The sequence below is a fragment of the Palaemon carinicauda genome, chromosome 34 (assembly GCF_036898095.1).
Source record: "Palaemon carinicauda isolate YSFRI2023 chromosome 34, ASM3689809v2, whole genome shotgun sequence".
Taxonomy (NCBI): domain Eukaryota; kingdom Metazoa; phylum Arthropoda; class Malacostraca; order Decapoda; family Palaemonidae; genus Palaemon; species Palaemon carinicauda.
Window position 1 is genome coordinate 24283918 of NC_090758.1, and position 15080 is coordinate 24298997.

A 15080-nucleotide genomic window follows, 5' to 3' on the forward strand; every position below is an offset into this window, starting at 1 on the left:
TGGATTTTTCATATATATTAAAAAGATTTTTAAAGTTTGATATTAAAATAATCCACGTTATGATAAGCATAATAATTATAAAGAATAAAACAATTTTATAATATTTCATATATCTAGTTTTTTATTTTACTTAAAAATATAAGATAAAAGTAGCCTTCTTGTCTTAATTATTAATTACGTATATTTCTTGTGGTTAATACAATTCTCATCATGCAGGTTTTTATAAAAACCTTAACAGGAAAAACTATAACAATAGATGCAAACCAGTCTGATACTATAGAAAATATTAAGTATAAAATTCAAGATAAAGAAGGCATTCCAGCAGACCAACAACGCCTTATATTTGCAGGCAAACAATTAGAAGACAATCGGACACTTTCTGATTACAACATTCAAAAAGAAAGCACCATACATCTCGTCTTAAGACTAAGTGGTGGTTGGGGGGAAGCACCTCATAATAAAATAAAAGTTATTAAAACTTAATCCAAACAACATATTTTTGTACAAAATTTTCTCTGTATTTTATTATCATCCCCCCATTTGGGTAAAATCATTTGTATATAATTTTGCATTGATAGTGATTCATTTTCTTCTTTACTAAATTTTTCGTTTAATAACTGGTACTCATATTCGGATAATTTTAACCCACTATTAATATCATTACCGTAAGCTTGATTTTTATAATAATCTTTCTCTGTAAGAATATCATTAATTTTTTTTGACTCTTCATCTTCATTTTTTTTTTCATTTGTGATATCCATTACTTTTTTATGTAAACTGATTTTTTAATATTGTTTTCTATTATTCTATGAATGCATGATTGAATAATGGAGGAAAGGCGTGAATTATCATTAATATTTTTACACTCATTTGCAAAAATATGGGCAAAATCTTTTGGAGTAATTGATAATTTATCAACATCAATAAGATTTTGATTCAGCAATTCACCTTCTAGATAACCTCTTAATTTATTTTCCAATGTTTTTGTTTTTATTTTGCCTAATTTTTTCATGATACTCATTGATAACTAATTCTATTTCAATGGTATATGTATATAAAAAAGTTAAAGAATTCAGTATACTTTTATTCATTATTAATTATATACTTAATTGATTGATTAAATCAAATATAAAACTACCAGAAAGACATTATTTTTTTTTATTTATTTACCAGAAGATCCAAATCCTTTATTGCCCCTAGAAGATTGCTTTCAACTAAACAGATATCAATTCCCGAAAAAAATTTTATTTGTGCAATTCTATCCCCAATATTTATTTCAAAAGAATTATTTGGATGAGAATTATGCAACACCACTTTTATAGATCCAGTATAATCCGAATCTATCATTCCTGCAACAACATCTACATAATTATTCAGAGATATACCAGACCTATATTAATCTCTCTGTGTATTTTGGAAGGAAATTTCATACATATACCAGTATCAATGGCAATTCGTTGACCGACAGGAATATTTTCATTTTGAGCACTATATAAGTCATAACAAGCCGTCCCCGTTGATCCTTTAGTAGGACATTTAGCATTGTCTGAAATTAACTTAAAGCTGACTTTTAAAATATTTTCCTCCATTATAATTATTTCTTCTAGGTGTGTAGTAATATGACTATATAATACCAAGAGTATTACCATTTATATGAAATATTTTTGTGAAATAATAATAATATTTATAACCTATTGTGGCAAGCCTAAACGATCGATAATTTTTTTTGACCAAAAAATCTATTTCTGTCTTTTTACGCATATAAAAAATAGGAAAGTCACGAATACTGCATATAACTTCTGTAATTAATGATCCTTGACACCTTTGACATTCAGTCCAAAATTGTTTGAATTTTTTTTTCGAGTGTAGCTAATTTTTCAATGTGGTGTGTATACAAATCTGTTTCGTGTACTTTACAATTATTACATAAAGCGTTATATTCTACATCATCGGGTAATATTTTTCTTTTTAATAAAGGAATTTTACAATTCATACAAGTTGGATGTATTTGAAAAAATTGACTTAATGGTCCTACTTTACTTATTAGTAAACTCTTTTTTTGTGTATGCTCTCTTATTAATATATAAGATTCAGTTTTATCACCGTGAAAAGGTTCAAATATTCTAATAAGTGGCTTACTTAATTGATGTTTTAAATAATAATCATAATCTAATGGAATATTATTTTCTAATACATATATTGGATCTTCAGCCCTTTCATAAATAGGACTTTTTTTAATCCACATATAATAGCGTATAGAATTCTATCGCCAAGTTTTGGAGCACTACCGGCATCTCTTTTTCTTAATTTGATGGCTAGTTCATTGTGAATTTGCTTTCCTTTATATTCTTCTGCTTTTTTTGTTAATTCCTTTTTAATAACTAATTGAGAGATGTCAATCTCATTACAAAGTAATTTTGATATGGTTTGTTTGACAAAATTAAGGGCTTCTATTGGGTTTCTATCAATTAAGATTTTTTCAGACAAGTATTTATGACCTTAGCCACGAGTGAGCAATTGTCTCTAGGAATTGTTTCTAGCCCCTTGCAATCTATTTTATCATAAGTATTAGCATTTGCATAATAAAGACCAGCATATCTTTTTTTATTAATAAGCAAGTAAGGGAAATATATTTTATCAAAATCAAGTTTGATTGGCTTGATAAAAGTCTGAGTCACATGATTCGCCGCCTCCTTGCCCAAATTTATGGCCTCTTCTAAAGTTTCAACTCCAAAATTAATCATAACAGAATCGGTATCACCATATATAACTATAGCATTGTTATATTTTTCTTCAATCTAGTTTTTGGTAAGGGAAATCATCGTTCTTCCAAACGCCGTAACACTTTGTGATATATCTAAACACGGCAATTTACCAATTTGCGCGCCCGTAAAACCATAAACAGAATTAGCCAATATTTTATATGCCAGTTGTCTAACATCAAAGACTTTTTTTTTCCATGGATCTACTTCGTTTTTTAATGCATTTTTCGCCTTCTTACGAGCAATTAAAAAGGATTCTAAAATCTCTGGAATTAATCCCTTGCGCTTATGACATTTTACAAAATAATTATTAGAAGGTGTAATGATATAATCGTCAGTTTCCAGTCATTTGATTAATATATCTTTCATCAATAAAGGTTGTATAACACAGATTATGTGCTATCATTATCGATGGATATAATGATACAAAGTCTAAAGTAACGATTGGAACGTTATAATATCCTCTTTTTGGTTCAATAACTGTAGCTCCTTCATATTCAAAACTCTCCTTTTTATCAATCACCGGTAATACTAAATTCTGTTCTTTGGCTTTTCTTAGTATTTGGGAAAAAATTTTAATCTGTTGTCCTCTATTTATAACATATGATAAAGGAATGCCCGTTACGCGTGCCATTTCTATATAATTGACTACACACATCAATTTATTTAATAATTTTAAAGGGAGAATAGAATCTTTTAAACAATATTCTGCCAGTCTTTTTCTAGTCTGATCATTACCATTTTGTAATTCAGAAATTATAGAATGATGAACATCTTCTTTTTGTTCGTTAAGAAAATGATAAGATACAGAATTTAAAGTATATGACCGAAGTTTGTGTTCTTTTAGTATTATTGTTAAAAGGTCCATTAAACACCGTCCATCTATGTTAATGGTTTTGTTATTTCTTTTTCCTATCTGTTTGTTTTGGGTTATGGTATCTAATATTGTAGATTTTATTCCTTTTACCCCTCCTAAATGAGCAAATACTGGCAAGTTTAAATGCTTGACGCGGTTAAGTAAATATGGTAAATCAAAATTATTAATATTATATCCAGTAATGATATCGGGGTCAATAAACAATAGGAATTTTGACCAATTTTCTAACATTTCTTTTTCTTCCTGAAATGAAAAAATTTTAGAGCCCACACTGGGAGCACAACTATTCAAAGTAAAAACAACACTTATGAATGGCTCAGTCTCTCCGTGCCGCGTAACAACATTTCCAATTTGTATGACCGGATCTATTTCGGGTTCTGGAAATATTCCCCGTCTTCCCCCACACTCAATATCAAAAGATAATATTCTGAGTGGGGCAATAGACGCCCATTCTCCTTCGGGTTCATAAATAATTATTTTTTCTCACTCAAAAACGTTAACCTCTAATTGACAAGTAGTATTTTTAAAATTTGTCTCATTATTTTTTATTTCCCACTCACCAATTAGTAACTCGATCCAACAACAACCAGGCATCTGAGCATCTGTCATAAATCTAAGTGTAAAATCAACATTTGATTCGTAAACCCGAAAGTGAGTGGGATGTTTATCTATCACTAACCCATTTTCAAGAATAATCTTAGCTATAGATATTAATTTTGGTAACTTTAAAAAAACACAATAATGACGATGATTTTTTTTCTTGATATCCATATATACTTTGTTTAAACACCCCATCTACACTTAATACGTATTCCTTTAATTTAATTTGATCTTTTGTTTCATTCAAGTAGATTTTTCGATTCAGAGCCCTTTTTATTTGGTCTGAATATGAAACTTGTTTTTGTGAATCTAATAAATTCACAGAAACATATATATAAGGAAAAAAATCCAAATACATTACAACAAATAGTATTCCCTATATCATTTAATCCAAATAATCTTATTATGGGTACCTGCTGCTGCTGCTGCATATTATAACCACCACATTCCTTTTTTCTTACCGGATAACCAATATAATAATCAATATCCATCTGCTGAAAACACAATTTATTTGTATTGGGAGTTGATAATGGTGCTGCTGGCCTATTCCATTCTTGGAGGAACCTATTTTTATTATCACCATTTTCAAAAAATTGCCGCAATTTGCTTATTTTACAACTCATTTTGAATTATATCTTATGAAAAACTATTAGACGTAATACCAATTTCATGTAAAGCCGTTTAAAAATAAACGGCTTATATATATAAATATCTTTTAAATTACCAGGAAAATAAATTTACATTAAATTTGTAAATTGGGTACCTTTTTTGTTATACTAAAAAATGGCAACATATTATGCATTCCTTTTTAAAAAAAAATGTTTACAAGAAGAAGAAAACAAAGATGATTATGATAGTATTACCTATTATATGTTAAATCCCAAAGACTTGGCCTCACGGATGACATATAATATAAAAAAACATGGCCATAAATTTGAAAGTATTATTATTTATTGTATAACTGATGTGATAAATTTGAAAGAATACACTATTTTCCCTGAAGTTGACTCATTTGGCAATTATATCATGATGAGTGTTTATGGATTTATTAATATATTTTTAAAAGAAATTTATAAAGAAGATATTTACCAAGACGTAAAAAGTATAATTGGTGTTTTCATCACCACACAAGAAATTTATGATAAGGGTAAAATACCTCCACCTTATAATGCGGTCAATTTAGACGATGAAAAAGACGAATTGAAAAACGAATTTGAACGTGGATCGTTCGGGTCGTGTTCCGAGATTACAATTTACCAATATTTGTTAAAAAAACATCCAATAGCGACAAAAGAATTGAATGGTTTGAAAGAGGTGAAAAGGTTGATAATACAAAATAAAAATGATTTTGTTATACGGGTGGATCACAAAGTTATACCCATAATAATCAAATGTTTGATGAAAAAAAAGTATCTCTTAAAAAATAATCCTTTCGGTAGATATTTCATGATTTTCATGAAAACACAATAAAATATTATCATTGTCGATTTCATTAATATCATCATTAGCACGTGTAAACATTAAATTAGAAAAGTTAATACACCCGAATGATAGCGAAGTATTACATTGAATATTAATATTATTTATTATTTCATCTATTAGATTTGCGTTAAAAGAACATTTTGCATAAGAAATGTTAGAATAAGTATCCGAATTTAGACGACTTAACTCAAATAGCCTCTGCCTGTGTTGTTCGGTTACAGAATATTTAGAATGAAGAGAATTATTGGAAATGATAAAGGACAGGAAAAAAAGTTTCGAATTAGTATTATTTTCTTGTTTTCTAAAAATTTCTAAAAGGGACAGGAATAACATATAATCATCTAACCACGTTTTAGGATCTAGAAAAATTATAACAATGAAATTATTAATATAGTTACAATTCAGGTATTTTTCCAAGTTGTATAATTCGTCTTCTAGAAATAATTGTTTATTGTTTTTTTTTAGAAATTTTTATACATAAACCAAGATTTTCATCTATGTCCTTTAAAATTATTCTTTTCTTTATTACTTTTTGGTTATTTATTGTTATTATCAATGTTGTTTTGTTTTTATAAGAAGGATTATTATTATTTCGAGGTGTGGTATGAAAATAATGATTATATGTTGTAGTGTTGATATCATTATTGTTATTTTTTGGATAACAATAACAACAAAAGGAAAACTTTTTTTAATATTGAAAAAAAAACAAAGTATGATTATTTCTGAAATATTATTTTGGGTTATATTTATAATCTATGTAGGAGTTTTCTGTAATTTATTACAAAAACACTTATTTAAAAACCTTTTTGATGAATTATATCCTCCTATTGGTTTTTATTTTGCATCGCCTATATCAAATCAATATTTTGATCATTCATATTATAATGTATCGGTGTTTTCTAATGAAAATGAATTTACTCTTGATTTCATGATTCATATTATGCCACAAGATTTGTATTTCTTTTTGAATGATAATAAATTAATTTATCATCCCAAAGAAGAAGAGTTATCTGAAATGTGTGATCACGAATTTCGAAAAGCCTTTCTTGTTTTATTAGACAAAAAGGACGATGATTCAACCGATGTCATATATACTCAAAAAATATGTCACAGAAAATTAGATTACTTAAAAAATTTATACAAAAACAAAATTTTTTACAAAACATTTGATAAACTACAGAATCCGGAAACGATAATAAATTTAATTTTGAATTTTGTAGACAAGGGAAAAAGTTTCAGAAAAATTCTCAAACATGCCAACAGATAATAACTATTCACGGGAAAAAGAAACAAAATTGTTAACTGAGCTGAAATATTCACCTTCACATGATATGTCAAAAATAATAACCGAAAATGGAGAAACTTTTATGCAATTAGATTCTATGTACGAGTATTATGACTACAACAGTGGAACGAAAAAACAAATTGTTGATTTGAAAAGGACATCGAAATCATAAATTACTCTAATATTAAAATTGCCGACATAGATCATAATTCAAAGAGCAAACTACCGATTTCACCATGTTTATTAAAATTATATTCAGAAAAAAATAGTAGTTTTCATTCCTTATTGTGAATTAATTGATATTAGTCAAATTTAATTTGGAATATAATTCTAAAAATTTGATGGTAGATATAACACAATTTCCGTTTTTATTTTTAGGTAAAATACAATTGTTGGAGAAACATATGTACAAGTGGTTTTTTTTGTATAATTTTCCTGATTTTGAATAAAAAGTCTTAAAATGTTCATGAAAAGGACAATATACATTTCTAGTATCATTATTAATATTATTATTATCATTTTTCGTGTTGCTGTGCATATGTAAAATATTTTTACATTCTGGGTAGCCAACGAAAAATCATTTGTTTTGTTGTTCTTGTAATGATTATTTTTCTTATTATTATTATTATTATTATTATTATTATTATTATTATTATTATTATTATTATTATTATTATTTCTTGGAAACTGTTTTATTTTAAGTCTATAGAATTTTTCATCGTCGACATATATTTCTTCTAATGAATAATTTCCCATTATTATTATGATGATGACGACGAAGAAGAAGAAGAGTATAATAAGTATTTATTCCAATTTGCAAAACCCTTTATACTTAATCCTCAAATAACTTTTAATAACTATTTTAAAATTTTCTGATATATTTGAAATTATTTCATCATATTTTATATTTCCCAAATCAATGTGGGTTTTATTTGTTAGAGTATTAACAATTTTGTCTTGAAAGAACTGTATTTCTTTAGGATGATATATCAATTCACCGCTCATGGCTACTGATGTATAAATTGAATCTTTGGCGTCTGATATATTGTAAGTTGATAAAACGAAGGCCACAAAAACACTTGGATTGATTATTATATATAAATTTATAAGATTATTGGTGTTATCATAATTTATTATAAAATAATAATAACGTGGGGAATTATTATCCTTGTTTTTTTGGTTGATTCTCAATTGTCCTATTATATCGAATTTTTTACCTTGTTTGTGAGTGAAATATATTGTATTTATATTATTCGAAAAAAGACTATTTATTATATCCTTTTTCTTATTGTTTAATAAACTGTTCTCTTCTTCTATTATGAGGATATTTTTTCGTTTTGATTCATAAATTCATTTATTTTATTAACACCACCCATATTAGGTCTCGTTGGGGAATAAAATATCCCATCAATATACGTTGACATTTTTTAAATTTAATTAAAAATGGCAGAAAAATCATATGTATACGAATTCAATACAACACCACATCATATTACTGAACGTTTTAAAAAAATATTTGAAAAAAAAAACCTTCGATACAGTAATATTAGGTATAAACAGATTTTACATATGTCCTATAAATACACCAAAAGATATGTTAGAAAACAAAAACAAGGAGGATTTTTTAAATTATGGTAATATTAACAAAATCTATTATATATTAGAGGAAAACGAACGAGACACGAGTATTATAACTGTCATGTTTAAAACCGACCAATATTTTATAAATTCATATTTAGTATTTAATAATAACATCATTGATTATAAAAGAAGTTACATAATCATGGGGCAAGACCCCTACTTAAATATATCTCTAATGATTCCTTCCCTTCTCTCAAAAGATGATGATTGGAAAACGTTATTTTATGGTGTTTTTTTGGAGGATGGGATTCATATAATGTCTCCTTATTTATTCCAAGAATTTTTCAGAGAATATACAAATAAAGTAAATATGAATATATTGCCTTTTAATATAAGAAATACAAGAGAAATAATGAAAATGTTATATTCTGATATAGTACCTTTTCCATATATCCCTTATTTTTATCACCTGGTTTGTCACGCAGAAATGGAATATATTTTACAAAAAGAGGAACCAGAAGAAGATGACCCATAAATTAATATTGTTAATAATGCTCATAAAAATGGTAGAAACTGAAACCAAAAAATGTTTTTATATATATTATATATATAAAGTGGATACAAAAAACACTTGGGTCAGTTGGCCAACTATTTTAATAATCAACCAAAAAAGAAAATATGTCAAATAAAACTCAATTATATGGATTATGGGATTCGCGTTTGTACCCATCAACAGAATACCATCGTCTTGTTATATATTCTAAATTTTGTGATAATATTATGAACGCTTCAAGTGGATGTTCTGAATGTATCGAAAATTTGTGTTCAGTACAAATTTTATCTCTTATTGAACAAATTGCAACGTGGGCAGTAACTGATGGAGGTAAATTTACAAATGGGGAACAATATCTAGAATCAATAGACACCAACACGAAAGATACAGAAGGAAAACCAATATTTCTGTTATTTATTTCTATAGCTAAAATCATGCCACATGAAATGGCAAATATATTCATGCCCGCAGTAATTGATCATTTTTGTCAACAAATTGGTAAAGAACAAATAGATACAAATTCCTTGGACCAAAAAATTAATTTTCAGATATTATTTGATACATTTTCCCCTTTGGTTATTGCTAAAACATTAGACAACCTTTCTTATTGTTATCAAGGTTTATTATAAAATTATTTTTTTAGACACTCATGGGAGGTTAGGTTTCGTATAAACAAACTTAACATAACAGAATGGTATATTAATCCCCATCGCGTATTTTATAATATCAATTTATGTTATAAGCTAATAGAGCGATTAATGTATAAAATACGTAAATTAAAATTACCCACTATTATCGGATGTTATGAGCCAATTTTAAATCCAATAGCATTTTGTTTAGAGTGGATGATTGAGGGATTTTTTCATGTCATAGGGCCTTGTATTTTAGCTGGAACTCGTGATTGTAATTTTTTGAAAGTAAATGGGGCATTAATGCATGGCTTTATAGATGTTACTACACAGATAGATATTGATCCAAAAACAAAGACATCCTTTTTAGCCTTTTTGGGACATTTATCAGATGCAAACTTTGAGCAGGTTATTACTAACTGGTTAACAATATTTTCCCAAACAAATCAAAATAATTTTGATCATTGCTCTGCTGTGTTAGAAATGTTGGTCGAAAATGTTATTCATGAAGGAGATTTGGCACCTCTTATTTGTGAAAACAAAGAAGATATAGTTGATAGTTTTGAATATTTTTCTGAAAATAAGTGGTTGTGTATGTATTTAAATTCGAACAAAATGTCAACCGCCACCCTTGAAATGGCTAAGGTGGCCATATGGAACGAGCATTGGAGATTATTCAGCCACGTATTAGAAGATGGGAATTTTAGTCCAGGAATTATAAAACATTTAGCAGTATTTTCAAGTAATAAAGTTATTGGAATTGAGAAACTATTGAATAAATATCATACATGGTTACCAAAAACGCCAGTGATACCGGAAGGATTAACTTTATTGCAATATTGTATTAAAAATGAGGTTAGTAATTTTTATCAAATATTAAAACTAAGTCATATAAAAAATAATTTTAATGTTCCTGGTTTAGATGGCCTAACTCCCATTATGACTGCCTGTTGTGTTATAAAAACGAATTATTTCCAACTTTTATTAAAAGCTGGGGCCTCTTGTTTTCTAAAATCTTCCACATTAAATCAAACAATATTTCATAGGATTGCTACAGCAAAGGGTAATAAAAAGTTACTATTAATATTGAAAGATTGGCAAGATAGAAATCCGCTTATGTTGCTTCCAGATATAGAAATTCGACAATGCGATGGAAATTTGACAGCACTACAACTAGCATTACTCTTAAAACGTAACGATGTTGCCAGACTTTTAATGTCTTTGTTTCATAGCTCACCTACGAGTTTATTTGGTAATTCCAGCATATTTAATACGGCCGACATGATGTTTCTTTATAACAATGCTACATGATTACAAATAATCAAATCAGTATCATCATCGTTCATTCCCAATTTAACACGAATATATGGTTCATATTTGGATGGGACAACAGAACGCCCAACCAATATGGAAACGTGGCCAGTGTTTATAATTCCATGTGAATACATTCTGACAATATATGATTTTCCAATGTCCCCAAACGAAGAATCAATCCGTCATGCTTTGTGGGGTTTAAGTGATAAACGAGATAGTGAATGGGTAACCAATGGGGAAATAGAAGGAAAAATAGAAAGTTGTCCAATTTGTTTAGATGACACGAAAAAGTATTTTATAACAGAGTGTGGTCACAAGTTTCATCCATTTTGTTTATCTTGTTACTTTTCTTATAATAAAATTTGTCCAGTATGTAGATATGATAAAATAATAAATCCCCCTGTTGTTCGCAATCATAATAAATATCCCGCCAAACCACCCCCACCATTGTTAAACGAAAGGCTATTAGTTAACCCCCCCTCAACTAACACAATATTACCTTATAGAATTCTTTATAATACAGTTCATTTTTGTAATAGTTGTAAATTTATCCCACCTTTTATTTGTGGACATATTTTTGAATGCTATTTCCTTGTACATCAAGAATGGGTATCTAAAACTAAATACTTTAAATAAGGAATATATATTTGTGGTACATGTATATATATACCTTGTTATATTTCAAACAAAAATATAACAATGAAGAAAGAATATGTTTACAACTTTAGCTTGGTAACTCCAGAGATTCTGGGGTTTGTTTTATTTAGTAATAATAATACATTAACGGACCTGGGAATAAAAATATTGTCAGCGTATGCGGCGCAAAAATTTTCCATGAAATGTAATAATGGATATTTTTATAAAGTATCAAAATTAGGATATGAAAAACTATTGACTGAAAGAAAATTATTAAAACAAGTAATTTTAACCTTTGATGTTATATTGGTAGAGATGAATGGAGAAGATAAAATGAATTTGATTGTTAGAGGAAATGAACAAATCATGATGGTATCACAAGAACAGGAATATAGAAGGTATGTAAACGAAAACCACCCATTATTAATAAAAAAATTTAAGGGGTCGTGTAATGATCTTTTGTGTATGACGTTCTATAGTCGAGAAATAGAAATCCTATTTGATAATTATCGTTTGTGTATCAATCCAAAAAAACGTATAATATTCAATATAAGAAAATGAGAGATATAAAGGAAACTTTTGTACGAAATATATTGACTCGTGAGATGTTATATATAAACGATGAGGGTCCCGTGTATAAAGAACCTTATTTCATTATGTTGGCAAATAATAACAGTATCATAGGTTTAGCTTCATTTTTAGAATGTAAAACCTTGTTGTGAAGACAGTTTGTATTGAACCAGGTCCCATAAAATTGCAGTGAAGACAACCCGATAATTATACACAATCCTATCCATTTATTTTAGAGTACGAAGAAAGTTATGTGAATAAACGAACTTCTGATATATTGACTTATTTTGCTATGTGTCGGAGATTAAATGCTTCTGTTTCTGAAAATGTAAAAAAAATTAATAATGTATTACATAACTACATATCTGCATCGAGTAAACCGCACCATGTAATTAATGAAACCACAATAAAAAAATCTAACATATTCATGAAATTTAATGGTATTCCCGCTACATTAAAATTTTACGCTTATCATTTTGTTATAAACAATGCAATGATGAGTGAATCTTATGAGCACTGTATACCCGATAATATAGTTTATATATTAAAAGATTACATATTTTTAGTTGAATGTAATTTATATAAAACTAAAAATCGTTGTGTCATCCCAAAACCCAAACCTATGGTTATTATTGATATTCAAACAAATGCATTTATAGCAGAAGATAGAATGAAAATTATTCAAGACTTAAGAAATTCCATAGCTTCTTATTTATATGATTACTTAATATTTTTTCAGGGAGAGACGTGTAAAGGGATTTCTTTATGTAGTTCTTTACAACCAAAAAATCAGGCCATAAAGATGATCGATAAAAATATTTACGAAGTAAAATTAGATGCTTCTTTATCATCAAACGAAATTTCTAATATTATTAGGGAACGCCCAGATAAATATAAACCAAACAATAGTTATATAATTAACATTATACGGGCACTCCAAAAAATTATTTGAAGTGTGTTAATTAATAAATAGATGAAGAAAAACTATTAAATGATGTATAATAAAACACACACACACACACACACATATATATATATATATATATATATATATATATATATATATATATATATATATATATATATATATATACATATATATATATATATATATATATATATATATATATATATATATTTTAAGAAATTGCATAAATGACATATATTTTAAATACTAAATTGTAATAAATATCATTATTAAAATACAACAAAATCCATCGTGTTTTTACATTTGCTAGTATTAAAATTTTCAATTATATGGTTAATTTGAATTAATCTATTGATATTTTCTTTTAAATTTTTCGGTAAAAGCCAAATATTTTCGTGTGACAGTTGAAGAAGACATAGATATTCTAACGTTTGGGGCCTTTTAAACAACTCTCGTTCATTTTCATCCAGGAATTCATAAATTGTATTTGTATTTTGGTGAATTTCCCAATTCCAACAATAACTATTATTATTATTTGACGAAAAAAGATTAGCAAATGTATAAAATTGGGGTGTTATAAACATTTTACCACATATGAGCGGATAATCATGACTTAAAACATTTTCAATAGTATTAACATTCAAACTTATATAAAGGTTTAAATTATCAATATATTTTGACCGGAAAGACAATATGTAATTAGTCTCTTTGTACCGTACGTCATTATTGTCGTTTAGGTAGTTTAGATCGAAATCAATAAAGTATAATCGATCAATTTGACTAGCTGTTAATTTTGATAAATTTACATTACTCTTCATTTCCCAAGGAATGACTATTTCATTAAAATAAACTATATAATCAAAGATTGGAAGATTCATATAATTGGATAGATCTCTAATTTCTATTATATCCGTATACAAACTTTTGAATTTGTTACAATAAGTATTATCGATATTCAATATTTATATATATTTAGATCTTAAATAGATAACAGAAACTAATCTTAAGTTATTGTATAAATACCAAAAATTGTAAAATAAAATAAATTTTTTTTAGATTATTTTGGTTGATCATTATAAATTGTAACAACACAAAATACAGCAGAACAGCTAACTATAAAGGATATAAATACAATATATATATGAGAAAATGCAATAATAAGACTATCCAAAGAAACAGCTCTCCTATTTTGACATGTAAAGTTAAGTTTTGTTCATGTTTATAGCCCTTTTTATATCACTTAATATATATATATGAAAAAAAATTCCAACCTAAAATTAAAAAACGTCATGATGGCCCAAAATAATAATAATAATAATAATAATAATAATAATAATAATAATAATAATAATAATAATAATAATAATAATAATAATAATAATAATAATATCGATTATATGATTCAAGGCCTCATTTAACCAAACAAGAATAAAATTATATAGTATACTTATATACTACCAAAATTTCTTAATATACTATAAGAAATTTTATGAGACAATATTGAAGCCGGTCAAACATATAGCATATAGTATAAATTATTCTCCTTACTATAAAACTCCTATACTCCCTATAAAAAATATGCAATTTTTCAAATCTTTTAATCGATCTAAATATCCCTCAAATACCTTAATTGTATCAGAAAATTTTTATCCTCATCTTTGAGCGGTAAAATTAATAATTGAATCTATTATTGATTATGAAAGTAGATTATCTAAATATAGAAAACATTTACAACATAAAATTACACGCGCAATTCAAATTCAAAATAAGTTCAGGCAATTATACCGATATTTTTTAAATATAATTCATTCAAATGGAAACGAGTAGGATAAATATTATCAAAAGGTATTATATAGTTTCATT

At 26.9% G+C, this 15080-nt stretch overlaps 1 pseudogene; it reads right to left on the reverse strand.

Moving 5' to 3' along the window:
* Positions 1-1343: 1343 nt before the first annotated feature.
* Positions 1344-11052, reverse strand: LOC137626767 (DNA polymerase delta catalytic subunit-like; annotated as a pseudogene).
* Between the last annotated feature and the right edge of the window lie 4028 nt (positions 11053-15080).